This window comes from Podarcis filfolensis (genome assembly GCF_964270895.1).
Source record: "Podarcis filfolensis genome assembly, chromosome: 5".
Classification (NCBI taxonomy): Eukaryota; Metazoa; Chordata; class Lepidosauria; order Squamata; family Lacertidae; genus Podarcis; species Podarcis filfolensis.
In genome coordinates, this window is record NC_139608.1 from 71,546,293 (window position 1) to 71,564,333 (window position 18,041).

The 18,041-nt window shown below is 41.8% G+C and overlaps 1 long non-coding RNA gene across 3 annotated transcripts in view; it reads right to left on the minus strand.

Annotated features, from left to right (window-relative positions):
- LOC310762875 overlaps positions 1 to 18,041 on the minus strand; it is a 602,857-nt gene that overhangs the window by 68,446 nt on the left and 516,370 nt on the right. For all 3 annotated transcript variants that reach the window (XR_014548259.1, XR_014548260.1, XR_014548261.1), the window contains one exon: positions 4,265 to 4,359. This is a non-coding gene — a long non-coding RNA (uncharacterized lncRNA). The remainder of the gene's footprint in view (positions 1 to 4,264; positions 4,360 to 18,041) is intronic.

Here is an 18,041-nt window from a genome sequence, read left to right on the forward strand (position 1 = left end):
ACTAATGAGTAGCTATAGTAAAGGGCAGTTCGGGGGGGGGGGGGGGAGTCAGTTAATTCATACCAAAGAACGCCAGCACATCCACAGGCCAATGTACTATTTACTATGAGATTTGAAGCTCCAAAGATGGAACAGGTCGGGTTTGTTGAGAAAACTTTAAAAAATGAAATACATTTCCTTCCATCAATGACCCTTATGCACTGTTGATTAGTATTACTGAGGGATTTGTCATCTCTTTCTCTCTCTGCATTGGCGTTAAGATTTATATGATAAAAAGGTAAAATTTTAAGATAATCTGCTTTGACAGTAGAGAACAAAAGGCTGACCCTTTGAATCAAAACAGAATCAGTCTTTGCCCATGAACTCCTGCTCCGGCCCTCCAAACAGTGATTCCTGGATGCCTCAGACAACAAATAGGTGCATTGCAAATAATGATAATGAATAATAATAATAATAATAATAATAATAATAATAATAATAATAATACCAAGTCATTAGGAATAATAGTACCAAGTCATTAGGAACCCAGAGGTGAGAGTTCATCTCCAGATCCTAGTCAATCCTCTTTCCCCCAAAGTCCCTAGCTGTTTGCTGTTGAAAACAGCATGCTGGAGATGGACTAGATCATGGGTAGGCCCAATCACCTTCTAAATCCGGCCCGCGGATGGTCCGGGAATCATCATGCTTTTACATGAGTAGAATGCGTCCTTTTACAGTCATACCTCATGATATAGACGCTTCAGGTTACGTGTTTTCGGGTTGCGGATCACGGGAAACCCGGAAGTACCGGAATGGGTTACTTCCGGGTTTCGCTGCTCATGTATGTGCAGACGTGCTAAATCACACTTTGTGCATGTGCAGTAGCGCCAATTCGCGCCTGCGCAGATGCGGTGCTTCAGGATGCGAACGCTGCGGGTTGCAGACATGCCTCTGTCATGGATTATGTCTGCAACCCAAGGTTCCACTGTATTTAAAATGCATCTCTGGGTTATTTGTGGGGCCTGCCTGGTGTTTTTACAGGAGTAGAATGTGTGCTTTTATTTAAAATACATCTCTGGGTTATTTGTGGGGCATAGGAATTTGTTCATTTCCTCCCCTTCAAAATATAGTCCAGCCCCCCCACAAGGTCTGAGGGACAGTGGACCTGCCCCCTGCTGAAAACGTTTGCTGACCCTTGGACTAGATGGACCTTGGCATGATCCAGCAAGGCAATTTTTGTGCTAGTCACTTAAATAACACATAGTCCCCATGTTTGGCTACTTTTCATCCAAGTTCCGGATAGTCAAAAAGCGTATGCAAAAGCCCCCCAAATGTTGGCATTTAGACTCCAGTGAGCAGTGCAGTCCCTGAGCCCCAGCTACCCAAAGGATACAAATAAAAAAGGCTCCCATGCTTTGACAGCAGTCAATCCCACGTCTGGCCTGACAATACTTGGAAAGCTCCCCAACTAGTCTCAGCTAAAGCTTGAGCAGACTCACTTTATATTACTGATAGGGATCCCAGTGATGGGTCAGAAGGGGGAGGGCAGAAGAAGTGGTGTCATTCCAGTGGCAGCACTATGCTCACAAGAGCAAGGGCAGGGCGGGGTGAGGCAGTGTCATTGTGGGGGAGTTTTAGGTTGTTGGTGGCTCCACTTTGGGGGGGGGGCTACATGCAGAGCTGTTGTCACCACCAACCTGGAGCTCCCCACGGTACCCTGCCTCATTTTAATGAGTGACGTGCCTCCATCACCAATTGGATGCCGCTGTCCTCCCCCCACACACAAATGACCTACTGCTGGAGCAACTTGTGGCCCCCCAGATGTTGTTGAATCACAACTCCCATTATTCCAGATCATCATAAGCAATAAAAGGGCATCTGGAGGGGGCCTTTCTCTCTTCCTGCTGTTGGTGCTTAACCTCTTCTACTGGTGCAAAGTACTAGTGGGATTCCTCTTTATCCAGTGACATAATGGCAGTATACACCACCAAAGCTCCAGCAAATGAATGTAAAGAGGATACCTGGCGGGCTGTGTGGGGAGCTTCTTCCACCTAAGCATCTGTCTGTCTGTCTGTCTGTCTGTCTGTCTGTCTGTCTGTCTGTCTATCTATCTATCTATCTATCTATCTATCTATCTATCTATGTGTCTGTCTGTCTATCTATCTGTCTGTCTGTCTGTCTGTCTGTCTGTCTGTCTGTCTTGTCTATCTATCATCTGCGGTGACACTTTTTACAACTGAGGGGGAAAAAGTGAAATCTTCATTCAACCAATATATGCTACTGAAGGACTATGCACAGATATTGAGTTCACAGTACTCCTCATCGGGCAGGCAGACTGGAAAGGACAGATGAAAGTACAAACACTTTTAGACAAGATGACTTGGTGTCCTTAGTAGCTGAGATGCTGCTATATTGCCTATTTATTTCTCTCACACTTCCAGCCCATCAGCAGCTCTCTATATACTGAACATCACCACGGTACACATCCTTGATAGAAGCATATATTTATGTTTTCCTTTAAATATTTCAGAAATGGTATACAGTAACTGCATAGGAGTGAAATAAACCTAAAAGCACAGGCTGGATGACCTGTGAGTTGAGATTCCTGCAGTGCAGGGGGTTGGAGTTTCCTTCTAATCACTATGCCCTGAAACCCCTTCACCCCTTTTCAAATGTGGCTTTACTGAAATCAGCTGAAGTTTTCCAAACGATTTAATGTGTTTTTATTATGTGTTTTTTATAATTTCATAATTCATGATCCAGCAAAAACCATTAATTTAAATGCGAGAGCTTTGCATGCATTTAAATCTCTCTTATTGAAACCAGGGGATCTAAAAGTGTTTAACTTTTACCAAACTAACTAGCTCCTTGTTAGTGGTCATTGTACATTTTGGCAGCAATTTAATCCATCGTGCAGATACACATAATTGGTATACACATAACTGGGTCTGTTCAGCTATGGATTCTGCTTGCATTTCAGCCACTAAATACCCACACATATGATAGATTTCAATTATTGACCTTTTGGTCCCTGGACCTTGCTGCAAAACTCGTCAAAGTCTCTGTGAATGCTAATTATGAATCCATATTTAATTATTTGTGAATGTGTAAGAATAGAATTCTCTTACTTCATGGATTTAGGCATCACCAATTAAACAAAAATGCAATTAGGACTGATTCTCATACGTAGTAGATGTAAAATGTCCTATCCTGATGATGTATTTTCTTCAAGTAATAACCTCTGAGATTGGCAAAATGAAAGTGTCATTTGCAACCCCTTTGCAGAATTGTTTATCAAACGAATTACAGAGAAACTGGAATATGAAAAGGTGGTAATTAAAAGAATTCATGGAAGTGCCACAGAATGAATGAATATTCATACACCATCATGAGCTTTAACGCTTCATGTCTGATTTTCATTTCATATTTATAATGTCAATCTGGAGTTGCAGAACTTTGTGATTACCTTTTCAGGATTTACTGAGGTCTGGAGACAACAAACACTCCCCCCCATAGGTAGATGGATGGATATAGGTACAGATTTTCACTTAGATGACATAGAGAAATACAGGGGGAAATTACCTGGCTCCATCTAGGGATCAAATTTGGTCCACTTTTCACAGGGGATTGACATGATCTGATGTACCTGAACTTGCTTGAGATCTGATGTACCTGAACTTGCTTGAGAAATGGAACATAACTCCCAGCTGCCTTATGTACTTTTCTGGATTTTGCGGTGCACAAATATGTTTTTTTCTAAATGGCTCAATGTATTGAAAATAATTGATAAATTCTGGGTAAAAGGTGTCTACAAAAGGCATACAGTGAGAGATAATAGCTTGCAACCAAGGACTGATTCCATTAGCCCACAACCACCTCCAGCAACTAGAAAGAGTTGGTAAAGTGCCGATTGATTACCAAAGGAGTGGAGATTATTTGTTGTTGGTGATCATCATGATTAGTAGGTTCAATCAGGCTACAGTAAAGCACTTTTAAAGTGTGTAGCTGAATGTTGTACACAACAAGCACAGGCTGATGTCCTGTTTCTTCACTACAAGGCCATGTTTGGAGGGTGTGATTATGAGCAGAGGGGTTGATGCAGGGGAACTTTTCTGATACACACCAACCCATTTTTTCCAAATAAACAATAAAAACACACAAAATGTGCAAAAGTCCAACGTCACAAAGTTCGTTTGTTGTTTTTTGAACAAGAATACCACTGCTGTTTCAAGAATGAGTTAAGAAAAGGTAACTACAATATTGCATTAAGAGTTCTGAAACTTACTTTGTCTAAGTGCTTTCTGCTTCCTCTTTCCCCTCAGGTGGTTTCCAGTGGATTCCTGATGCATGATGATTATGTTAAATTTCACAAACACATATCTGGAATCAAAGTGGAAAGCATTTATTATATATAGCTCCTCAGCCGTATTGTTTCCATTTGTATATAGTAGTGAACGCTCAACTCTCCTATGGACGAAACTCTATGCAGTTTCAAAGAGTGTAGAGAGGTTGCTAGCTGGAACATGATCATATTATGCCAGTGTTTAGTCAGTCTGTTTGGAGGCCAAATTAAAAGTGCCATTTAAAACCCTAAACATTTGGGGTCAGGTTTCCTGAAGGATCACCTCCTCTGGAACTTATCTTACCTACATGGACCTTCAGAGGCTATTCTTTGGGTGTCTCTCTACCAAATGACTTATGATGGGAGTTTACTAGAGACATGACATTTTCTGGGCTGGCACCCTGGTTATGGAATGCCCTCCCCAAAGACGCTTCCCTGAAGTCTATGTTGCAACATTTTGGTGCTGCATTACAATCTTCACACCCACCCACACATCCAGAGCATTTCAATCTTAAAAACCTTTTAGTCAGTAATCCTAAATTCACTGACCCCAACCCCAATTCATGCACCCCCATGTGCAGATTGTCATTTTAATGATTTACAGACTCTTTGGATTTTTTTTTTCCAGTGAAGGGCACTGCTATGAATTCTGTTCTATGGACATTTCCTTCTGCTGAACTCATTTTACTTATGGTTGCATAAGTATATTATGTTCATTTAAAAAAAAAAACTTTTGGCATCCAGAGCAATGAACTATAAATATACTAAAAGTGGTACCACACGTGATGGGGTGGAATCTCCAGCATCACTTCTCCTTACATGGGTGGGGCAGTGGCAGGTCCAGGGTTGCGCAGATACACTGGTGTTCCTAACCTGTTGCCTCCCTGCCCAGGCCCTGTCCATATAGAGTAATGTCAGAAAGATGGTTCTTCCTCACCATACACACCATTACTGATCAGAAATACCTTTTAATATACGTGTGAAAGTGCTTACTTTGGTTTGCACTCCTTCATTTTTTATTAAATATTGCTCTAGCATTTAATTGTTATGAATCTAAATTCTCCAGCATACCTAAGAGGTAAGCTGTTTGACATCTTAAGGCAGCCCTGTTCAGGGAAGTTTTTAACGTGTGATATTTTACTGTATTTTTGGTTTTTATGGAAGCCGCCCAGAGTGGCTGGGGAGGCCCAGCCAGATGGGTGGGGTATATAATAATTATTATTATTATTATTATTATTATTATTATTATTATTATTATTATTATAACTGAGCTTGAAAATCCATACCCCAACTAGATTGGTGAGTTCATGACCATAGAGAGCTTAAACCCATTATTCATATTCAACATCCAGCATATTAGCAGCAATGGCCAAAGTTGACATCACATCAAGAGTTCATGTTGCCCGCTGTTTTTCTTTAAAACTTTAAGAACAATGCAATATCATGGCCCTATTTGCGCATTCAAGCCACATCTGGCTTTTTTGTGGGTTAAAATATGCAGCGTATAGGTGGAGAACCTGTGGCATTCCCATGATCCCTGATCATTAGCCACATTGGCTTGTGCTGATGGTAGCTGGAATCCAGTAACATCTGAAGGGCCATAATTCCCCATGCCTGGTATAGGAGATCCCTGCATTGACGCCTTTGTGCAATTGGGAACACTGAAAACACAGGATTCCTAGTCCCACAGAGGCAACTGTGTTCAGCTGAATATGGTTGGAGCCCTCTTCAGACCACTCAGTGCATGAAGGTGTCCTCTTGGAATTGGATTTTGCAGGCAGGGTTTCTGCACACAATGCCACAGCAATCTTCACATATTCACTTTGAATGCCTGAAGAGAGCTTATGTCTGCATCAGATCCATTTTCTTAACCCAGTAGCACACATCTCTGTTGCAACTGTTATTTAGCTCAGCCGAACCTGAACTAACTGCACAGCGAACTGGGTGAATAAATGTGTGTCTCTAAATTGACTGGGTCTGCTATTAGTTGTTCATGAATTCTTCTCCTATGGGAGTTTATAGAATGTGCAGAGACCAAAAATGTCATACTTAGAAAAATCTTTGAGCACACAAGTTTAAATTTGCCTCTCGTGATAATTGTTATATGGTATTGGGGAAAACTGAAATATGTTAAGGGCTCACTGAATGAATTATTAAATCTACTTGAACTTTCGAATTATTGACTATCATGAGAGAATGGATTCATATAATGGAATTGGCTGTAATGAAATTCATAATATAAGCAATTAGAATGGATAAAAAATTGATTCTTTCTTCTAACATGTATTCTCCTTTGACATCACTTTCACTATTTTTGATATCTTCAATGGGATCACTAAATGCTCTGTTCAAGATGTGACTGGCATCAGTGAAAAGGAAACAAAAGCAATCAATTTTCTTATAGAGACTGCAGTGCAGAAGGTGGGGAAACCCAAGCTTTTCTAGAAAAATATACATTACTTATGAGTTTCACAAGGATGGAGCCAGACTTTGCTTCCTGCAGATAGAAAGGCACATGATATAGCAGAGGAATTCTTCTGGCAAAATGCTGAAGGGGGTGGTTTTCATGATTTACCCACTCCCTACAGCTCCCTATACCTCCCATCTGTTCTGGGAGGTTGGGGGGCCCTCCAAAATAGTATGAAATAGTATGAATTATGACATAGTATGAAGTATAAAAGGTGGCACTGGGAGCTTCAGGGAGGAGGTGATATTCCCTCCCTTTCAGTCAGTGGGGGTGCCCATGTGGAATTCTGCCCATATAATATAGACAATAGCAGGTCCAACTCTAGATTGATTGATTGATTGATTGATTGATTGAATGCCTGTCATTTCCTCTATGGAGCTTAGTGTGTTGGGCATTGAGAGTACCCATTTTTTGGTTAGTCTACAAGTAACAGCCCCACAGTTGCTCACTGAGTCTCACACCAAGCAGAGACTGAAACCTGGGCCTTCCTGGTTGAAACTCCTAACACACACCAACACCACCTCACAGATGTGTTATTTACAAAAGAGCAGAGTGTATGTCTGAGCTATAGAATACCGTATTTTTCGCCCTATAGGATGCACCGTCCCATAAGGCGCACCTAGTTTTTTGGGGGGGAAATAAAGGGGGGGAAATTATTTTCCCCCAGGCGTGGAGCTGGGGCGGGGGAAGCCCGAGCTTCCCCCGACCCCAGCCCCCAGAACAGGCAACTCTCCGCAAGCCGTGGGAGCCTGGTGCCGGGCTCCTGCGCCTTGCGGAGAGCTGCGCGAAGCCTGGGCGCGCTGAGCTCAGCGCACCCAGCCTTCGGCATGCAGGCAACTCTCCGCAAGCCGTGGGAGCCCGATGTGGGCTCCCACGGCTTATGGAGATCTGCCCAAAGTCTGGAGAGCGAGAGGGGTCGGTGCGCACCGACCCCTCTTGCTCTCCAGGCTTCAGTGAAAGCCTGCATTCGCCCCATAGGACGCACACACATTTCCCCTTCATTTTTGGAGGGGGGAAAGTGCATCCTATGGGGCGAAAAATAGGGTATATTGAAAGACCAAGGTGACTTCAAACTGATTGTGTTACACATCTAATAGTAAATAAAAGCTACTTTAGCCATCAAAATGTCTTGAGCCAGCACCAGTATGGACAAATTGAACTGTATGCACCATAACTGCTACATATAAATTAGAGTCGGCAGTGGCAAACACCAGGAGCAGCTTGCTTCGTGAAGCATAGCTACAGCAATGCCCCCCCCATCAGTATCACTGCCGCATACTAGGAAAGGGGGACAAGGCTGGGGCTGCACACAGACTGCCATATAAGCTATGTTAGCGCACCTGCACACCCCAACCACACCACTGTCTCACCCCTCACTTTAAGTGACAGTGATGCTGTGGCTGGGAGGCTATTGCCACGGTTCCCCACCCCCCACTCCAAGCAGATGGACCGCTCCTTGCAAATACTGTGTAATATGAAGTGCAGATACATGTTGGAGTAAGAAAGCACAAGAGAACCTAGCCAGCTGCAACCCCCTGCTGAACAGGTTCTCCCACCTGCTTATAATAAGGATGGACAGATCAGCCTATTTTTGGCCCATGACGCTTGTCTCACCCCAGTTCCACATTCATCTGCTCCTGCCATCATTAAATCATCATTTATTTATTTATTTGGGTGAGTGAAAGATGGGATCTTTTTGTTGTTGTTAAGGAAGTCCTTGGAGAACTGCACTGCAAAATTTGGAGAGGTGCAAAATCTGAAGGATAGCCATGTTCCGATCTGCAAATTAGTCTGGGAGGTACAGTTCAGATCTGTTAGCTCCAGAACATGCACAGACTGAATAGTTTAAAAACAAATTTCAAAATAACTTATCTCCGCACCTTATACAAACACCAGTGTGCAAATGACAAATAGATTTGTTATGTAAGGGTCAAAAGGAATCTGAATATAGACATATCATACTAGACTAAACACATCTAAGACTAAAGCCCTCTTCAAACATTCAGTAGTAATAATAATAATAATAATAATAATAATAATAATAATAATTACCCCGCCCATCCGTCTGGGTTTCCCCAGCCACTCTGGGTGGCTCCCAACAGATTAAAAACAGAATAAAGCATCAGACATTAAAAACTTCCCTAAACAGGGCTGCCTTCAGATGTCAGTAAACATGTGAAGGGAACCATGAGGAAGAGTGTCTACAGCCCTGTTACTATTCCAATTGCCCTCGATGAATTGAAAGGCAATCATCTGAAGCAAAGAGCATCCTGTAACCATTGAGACTTCTTGTACATCTTAGAACTCCGGGAAAATCAATTGAAAAATAGTGGAGACTTCCTGCAAATAGTCACCCTCCATAAAGAATAGCAATGGAGGCAGAATTAAATGCTTGTCTCTACCCTGCCTTATCAGTTGCTTGTCAACTATGCTGCTCCAAAGGATTAATACTGAGTTGTTAATATAAGGAAGAATTGGCTCTGCAATTCAGCCTGAAGTGAAATTGGATGGGGAACACTTGGGGATGGAAACACTCTGAAAAGATTTCAGAAACAAGAGGGGTCCCCACTCCATCCCAGACACAGTTTTAAAAGCAACATTTTTAAAGCTTTAAATGGGCTTATAAAAATCATGAATGGTGTGAAGAAAATGGGACAGAGATAAATGTTTCTTCCTCTCTTATAAGACTAGAACTTGGCGGCACTCAATGAAATTGTTTGGCAGTACACCCAAGAGAAATTTCAGTTCAAGTAGGGTCCAAATCAAAACTGGAAATTCCTCCTCGGGCCAAATGTTCAAGAAATTTTGACAATAGCCAAAAGACACCTGGAAAGGTCAAACAATATTTCAGGGAGGAAAGAGTGAGGTCATCAGACACCCTTATTAAAGGTGTCAGGAAATAATATTTTTGTATTTTCTTATAATAAAATTTATAGGCAATTCTGACTTGAAAATCAAGGGAAGTGCACCTGCTTTACAGTGGTACCTCGGGTTACATATGCTTCAGGTTACATATGCTTCAGGTTACAGACTCCACTAACCCAGAAATAGTACCTTGGGTTAAGAACTTTGCTTCAGGATGAGAACAGAAATCGTGCTCCGGCGGCACGGCAGCAGCAGGAGACCCCATTAGCTAAAGTGGTGCTTCGGGTTAAGAACAGTTTCAGGTTAAGAACGAACCTCCGGAACGAATTAAGTACTTAACCCGAGGTACCACTGTATTTCAAAGCAATTTTATACATAAAGCAAAAATACATTTTGGTTCACTTATGATTTCAGAAAGTGCCAATTTGATAAGATTCCCCTTTGAATGTGAACTGAACTGAACTGAATTTCTTGCCCATCTCTAGCTGAGTATGAGTAGTGGAGAGAGACCAAAACTACAAGTGTCAGTTCAGATGACACACGGAGCCAAATCTTGGGTTAGTATGGCACAGCTTGGCAGCAAAAGAGAGCAGGGAGGGGGGCTAAGTGGCTGTGAGCTCCTCTCTGGAAGGCCTCATGCTTGTGTCATCTCAGCAAGCCAAGGTTTGGCTTAGTAGGTTATCTGAATCATCTTACTGTTTCCAAATTACAAACTACTGATCATATTTACAGTGTGACTGCTGGGAGGAGTGCAGAGAGAAGAAACATCATGGTGCAGCTGTAGCAGCACATCCGAATGCCTCCATTTGCCCCAGCTGGAACAAAACATGTCTCTCCCGCATCGGTTACAGCAGGCACTGTAAACCTCCCAACAGCTTATCTTCACCCCCCAAAGGCACACTCCTCCATTGTCTCCCAAGACAGAGAAATGTCAACAACAACAATGACAGTACCTGCTTGCTTTTCTAGGCTATAATCCTATACCCTTTTACATAGGAGAAGCTTCATTGAAATTAGAGGGACTTACTTCAGAGTGGACATGCACAGGATTGCATCATAAGCCTTTAATCCTATATCCATCTACTTGGAAGTAACCCTGTTACATTCAGTTGTGTTTCTGATATAAGACTGATCCGTTATAATCTATCAACATCAGGAATAACAAATTATCTCAGATATACAAGTGATTTGGTTGAGCTCAAATATTCCTCTCTACATACAGACAGAAACAGTTATCTCCTCTGTGTTTCCTGTATTTTCTTGTAATATGTAGTTCTGCCCTATGGAAATGCCAAGCGACCATTCAGAAAATCAAAGAGCCATAATGTAATGAGCCAAGAATTTTTAAGACACTAAGCCTGGAGCTACTTCATTTTATAATATATAAACAAATGTCTCAAAGTCAACTTTTCAGTTAACATGTAATCACACTTCTAAATGTGTGTCTTTATGCATATTACAGCTAATTCAAGCAAACTGAAAATTAATTAGGTTTTAATAGTACATCAGCCAAACATCTTATAATTATATCTATAAAGCCATTAGATGGGCAGAAAGAACAGTTAAAAGGGCAGAACAAGCTGGCCACATATAACTGCTGAATAGTAAGCAAACCACAATAATCAAAGCTGTAGCTTTTACAGTTTTAAAGAGGACCCTTTTACAACTTGGAAGGGGACTTGATAGAGATTTACAAAATTATGAATGGTAATGAAGAAATCTGATAGATATTTTCTTCTTTTCTCATAATAGAACTTGAGATTTCCCCCCCATGAAAGTGATTTTCAATAAATTCTACACTGACAAATAAAGAGACAATGTAGCCATGTCACCCTCTTGTCACAAGGCTCCAGCAAACAGCCTGATTATTCATCATTCTATCTTGAGTTCATGTCAGTTTTGCATGTGTTTAATCATAACTCCATTCAGTCCCATTTTTACAATGATCTGTGGGGTGTGTTTTTTTTAAGCAGATGGAAATTTGTATTTAAATATTTGAGCACAAAACACTTATTTAAACACTCATTTTATCTCAATGTACTCATTTCTAAATGTACTTTACCCTTAAATTCATTTCCCCCCTTCTTCTACATTTTAATACATTTTTTTCAAGGCAATAACTGTATTTCAAAATCTGGAGAAGTGCGAAATCCAAGGGACAATTGTCTTCCAATATCTGTATTAGTTCAGGAGGTGCAAATTGAGTCACTTAAAATGCAGACCAAACAAAATTAAGGGCTGTAGTGCTGTGATACACATTTTGCATGAAGAGGTTCCCAGATTCAGTTTATGGTATCTCAAGGTAGTGCTGCCTGAAATTCTATAGAGAGCTGCTGCCAGTCAATGTAGACAATACAGCGCTTGATGGACCAGCAGGTATAAGACAACTTCTTAAGTCCTCCTACAGCGTGACTGGAAGCTCCCCATCTAAAGCAAATGAAGGTGGCAGCATGATCACGGAAAGAAGGAACTCAAAAGGCACACCATTCCTGGGAGTAGAGCCCTTTGAAAACAGTGGGCCATACCTCAGAATAACCATGCCAGGCTAATTGCTTAATAACACCATTTTTATTATTAAGCTAAGGTTGAGTTTCTTTAATTGGCAAAATTATGGTAAAATCCTGGACTGCCTGGTGCGTATATATGTCTGAATGCTTCCCTATGTGGGGAAAAAAGCTCATTCATCTATCAGGTGAATATCAGTAAGAAAGAGAGGTTGGCCCCCTCTCCTGACATGTTAATTTACTATGGACCTGCGGGACAGCTTAGTCAGTAGAACAAGAGACTCTTACTCTCAGGGTTGTGGGTTCTAATCCCATGTTGGGGGAGAATATTCCTGCATTGCAGGCAGCTGAACTAGTTGACTCTCATGGTCCCTTCCAAGTGTACAATTCAATGAATCTATGCAAAATAAATGTATCAAGGAGGGGTGGGGATAAACACATAGCCCTCTGCAGCCTAAAGTAGTATGGTATAGGAAAAGAGCCTAAAATGGTAGGATATAGGAACAGATTTTGGATCTGCAGTTTCTGCGGCGAAGTCTACTTTTCAATACCATTCAATTATATATATACCTGTTCACACCTCTTGGTTTCGTTTCCTGTATTGCAGGAGAAAAGTGCTGAACAAAGTTTTGTTTTCCATCCCACTTAAAGCTCAGAAGGTCAAAATCATTTATTGAAAGCATTCCCACATCTGAGTTAGACTATCTACAGGTTCTCATTAACACAACTAAAATATAAATCTCACTGTGTCTTGACACCTCATTGCAAAAATGCAAATAGAAGCAAGGGATTTCAGACCTATTTAAGAGAAGCTTCAGTGTAGCTAAGGGAAAAACACTTGGCCACTGTCTTGAACACAAGGAAGGATCTAGACAAAAACTGTAATCCTATCCTCACTTATGTGCAAGTAAGCTCTATTGACCTCAATGAGATTCACTTCTGGATTGGATTGTGCTGATTAAGTTAGTCATGCCTTATTTAGTTCCACTGAAATCAAGGAGACAACTAAGTCATGTCTAACTTAAGCTTCCTTGATTTCAATGAGGCCAAAGCATGACTTAGTCTGGATCCAGCCCTATGTCTTTGTTCAGACCATTCCTTTTGCTGTACCAGCTATTTAGGGATAGTACTTAATATTTTCTTTGCTAGGTGTATGTCAGCACAGTCTTGCATGAATATTAGGGACACATTGACTTTTCCACAGAAAAGAGGAAAAAGCTTAATTTTCTGCTTCAGGAAACTGAATTCTTGGGTTAAAAAAACCAACCTCCTGGGCATATAAGAGAAACCAAACATATGTAGCAAGCTTTGATAACCAGCCTCTTTGTGATGCAAGACAAAGACAATGGGAAGTCATTGAGAGCGAAACAAATATTGTAATTTTTTTGATTAAGTTTCCAACATATTATTTAAACAAAGTCATTATTTTTTTGGACAGTTTTGAAAAACAAGAAGGAAGTGACTGCTCAATCAGGGATCTTTAAAATTATTAACAGTGACGGAAGTCATAGATTCATAATTGGAACGTGACCCAAAGGTCATCTAGTCCAACAACTCTTGTTGCTGCAGGAAGCCCACTATAGCAGGGGTGGTGGACTGTTATCTCATGAGCCAAGGGAACCCCATGGTGTGCATGCTCCAAAGCATAAGGCAAGGAATGTGCCCCCCACCAAAAAAATTTAAGTCTCCTCAGTCTGTTGCAATGTTGCCTGTACTCTATGCTTATAATTGTACCGTATTTTTAGAAAGTTGTTTCAGAATGTATGAAGCAGTGAGACTCCACCACTTCTTTTGGGAGACATTTTCTATGTTCTGAAAAGATTCTGTTTCAGTTCATCAATCCTCAGACTGTCACTAAGAGCAATGGAGCAGGAAAGCAAGAAATCTTCCTTCTTTATCCAGGAATGATATAGAGAAAGACAGTTACCTCTCTGAAATTTGATAGGGCCAAGGATGTGAGAACACCCACTCCTCTTACAAGTTGCATGAGTCTTATCAAAATGTGATTTGTTTCCCACAAAATTCCTTGGATATTCCCTGAGGGGCCTCCAAATTTAACATGAAAATGTGCTTTAAGCAAAATTCATGACAGCTCTTTTTGCTATTACTCTTGTAACGGGTAGCTGTCATGAAAGGCATAGGAGAGATGGGGCCAAGGCATGACAGCCTTGTGACCCACTGGCTTGCAAGCATTTAAATCAGAATGCAGTGGATATCACAAAAAATAAGCAAACCACTAAATGGATTCATGACTCATGTTTCCACTTTTCACAAATTTATGTTCCAAGTAGAACTCTTACAAAAATGATGGCCAGTGTAACTCACTCACTCAGCTGCTTATTATCACTGGCTGTAACATCCAAAGTTGTTCTCAGTCCTTTTTAGATATCATAGCCTGTGAATATGTGAGCATAAAGGTATCCCTTGCCAGTTCCACACTTCCTGTAACTGCTATGTTCTTGGGAGACTCCTGGCATTTCATTTGTCTAGGAAAAAGGGCCTTCATTAAATTTGTCAGTAGATGGCATTTGGGTTAACGAATTATGAGTGCATAGGTTCAGGGATCACTTCTTCAGAAATCTTTTCATGCCTCAAATTAACTTTTTAAATGTTAAAACATTCATTTCAGATCAAGCTCCCCCCCCCCCTTGAATAGCAAGTGCCGCAACTATTCAAGACAACACACCAAAGCCTTGTTACAATGACTGAAGTTCAAGAATAGAGCACAGGTAGGAAACTCAGGCCCAGGAGCCAAATGTGGCCCTCCAGCTCTCTCAGTTTGGCCCTCAGGACTTTCCCCAGTTTTGCATCTAGTCCTGCCCACCAGTTGTATACACCCCCATAATGGAATTTAGCCCTTGGAATAAAGGGTTATCCAGCCTTTGCATATAGCATACTGACATTCCTGGACTGCTATTCATCCTCCTCCAAATTTCTCTGACCTATGGCCAGGAGTTGTTTATCTTCTTGCTGCTCATCTCCCCTTTGGTACAACACTCTCTACTGGATAAGAGACTATATAATATGTAGTTATTCAAAACCCACCTTTCATTCTATGTTGAAATACTAGGTTATAATTTTATCTGCATCTTTGGAAGATTTTAGATCACATAGGAAATATATACCCCAATCTCAACCAAAGTGCAAACAAACTAAAATGCATGTGGTAATCACATTAAAATGCAAAGTCTAGAACTCTTTCATTTAATATCCAGGATGTACGTACAGTAGCCACAGATTAGATACAGAATTCCTTCCAATAGTTTTCTGTTTTCATAGATAGGGGATGCATAATTAATAGCACTAACCATCATTCGTCATCCGCAAGAAACCTTGTAGACTCAAGTTCTATGAAAGAAACAAAGCTCTCTAGAAGAGGTTTCTCAGCACTACTTATGTTGTGAGCAAAGTATACGGAGGTGGAAAGGACTAACAGTTCTGCTTCTTTTCTTCTCTGTATAAATGCAGTACTGCTAGCAAGACTTCAAGTTATTCAGTCACCATCTGCAGATTGTCTATTCATTAATCCCCATGACCTTCAGGAGATTCCAGCGAGGCAAATGGAAATACACTCATTTACATCAACCGTCCTCAAGCAGGCTCCGTGAGTTACACATAAATAATGGTTTTTCTCTTCTGAAGATGCGGAAGAGTCTTTTTGACTAGGAATGGGCAAATCTGTCAACTTCAGGTTCTCTCAACCTCTTACTTTTCTGATCTTAAATTCAGTACCCCACATCCCCAAATCTGCTTGTGATTATTATTATTTTTTAAAAGCCCTCATGAAAACCCGCCAGTATTTTGATGTGATTTTTTCCTAATATACACATCCTAGTATCCAATTTAGCCTAATACACAAATTTTTGCAAAGCAATTACCCCTAAAACAAGGCATTATTGCAAATTATTTTCAGCAATATATGCATTTTTATGGACACTACTTCAGCATATGCATTTTTGGACACATTATTTGACTGGAAATCTGTGCTGCAAAATTTGCAGAAGTGTGGATTTTGAAGGATGGCTGCATTTCGGTTCTCATATTGTTTCAGAAAGTGCAAATTAGGTAGGTTTCCCTTTTAATGTAAACTGTACTGAATTTCTCCCCCATCCCTATTCCTTACTAGAGCATTCTGAAATCCCAAAGAAGCCATTTCTAAATTTTTCACCAAGGCTGCAAGCTGAATAATGGTTTTGGTTTTTACAGAAGTTCTGCTTGCGAGACAATGCAAACATTGTCGGCAACTACATTTGACAGTACATAGGCAAGTTCAATTAGTTTGCTAGTGTCTGTGACAATGTGAATAATCAGAGTGAGTTAAACGGCACAGCAGCAGTACCAACAACAACAACAGAAAAGAGGCAATAATAAAAGAATGAAAGCTGAATGTCACAAAAAGAAACAACTCCCCTTACAGGATGACTGATTGCTGAAGAGGAAGAGTAGGCATGAACTGAAAGCCAAGGACTATTATTGGGGAGTGGGGAGAGGAACAGTTAACTGAATGCATAAATTTCTCTCTCTCACTCCCTCTCCAAGGAGATAATCCTTGTTAGAAACCTATTTTCAAACCGAAGGGAAGTTTCACGTGGGGCATGGCTGGACTCTATCCTAGGTAATGGGGGTGGGGACTTGGTTGGTTTTTTCCAGTGATTGGCAGAGGAATCCAAATGATTGGAATGGTGTTGGTGTGGATTGGGTGGAAGTGACCCACCCCCTGTTGACATCTCCCTATGGAGTGATGCCAGTGCGACTCCACCAGCATGAAGTTTCCCTTTTCAACCACCAAACAGGTGAATGGGTAGAAGTTATCGCGGCAGCAACCAGTGGGGAGCATTCCCCAGCCTGCCCCATCTTTGGTCACAGCCAGCACTCTTGGCAAGACTGTGGATGTGATGGTGGCCTTGCTGCTCTATTAAGTACTTTCACCAGCTCCAAATGGTATGGCCAGTGATTAGGGATGGTGGGAGTTGTAGTCCAGCAATATCTGGAGGGCCACAGGGTGGATGGAAGGGTGGAGGGAATCTATTTATTAAATGTGACCAATTACACAGAACTGGGAGGCACACCTAACACCTCAAAAGACAGGAATAAAAGGATGCTAGACTAGAAAGCTGCTCTGAAACTTAGCAAAATGAATTTTGATAGGGACAAAGTTCTCCATTTTGCCCCCTCTCCTGTAATCAAGCACACCACTATAGGGTAGGAGATACCTGAACTGAAGGCAGCATATGTGAAAAAGATCTCAGGATTTTGGTCTATCAGAAGCTGAATACGAGTTGGCAACGTGATGTGGCTGGGAAAAGAAGACAGAGGCTGATATGATTTTAGGCTACACTAACATAATTCAAGTTTCCAAATCATGAGAAGCAATGGGCCCACTTCATTCTGAACTAGTCAGACCTCTTCTGCTGTTCTACGTCCAGTTCTGGGTGCCATACTTTAAGAAGTATCTAGACATACCGTATTTTTTGCCCCATAGGACGCACCGCTCTATAGGATGCACCTAGGTTTTTTGGGGGGGGGGAATAAAGAAAAAAAATTATTTCCCCCCCAGGCACGGGGCTGGCGTGGGGGAAGCCTGAGCTTCCCCTGACCCCGGCCCCCAGAACAGCCTGCTATCCACAAGCCTAGGGAGCCGCGCCGGTCTCCCCAGGCTTGCGGACAGCTGTGCAAAGCCCGGGCGCGCTCTTCAGCGCGCCCGAGGCTTCGGAAGGCAGGCAGCTCTGTGCAAACCTCCGGAGCCCGGCTTGGCTTGGCGCTGGGCTCTGGAGGGTTGCGCAGAGATGCGTGGAGCCCAGGAGCGCAGGCAGCTCTGCGCAACCTTCCGGAGCCTGGCGCGGCTTGGCGCTGGGCTCCGGAGGTTTGCGCAGAGCTGCGTGGA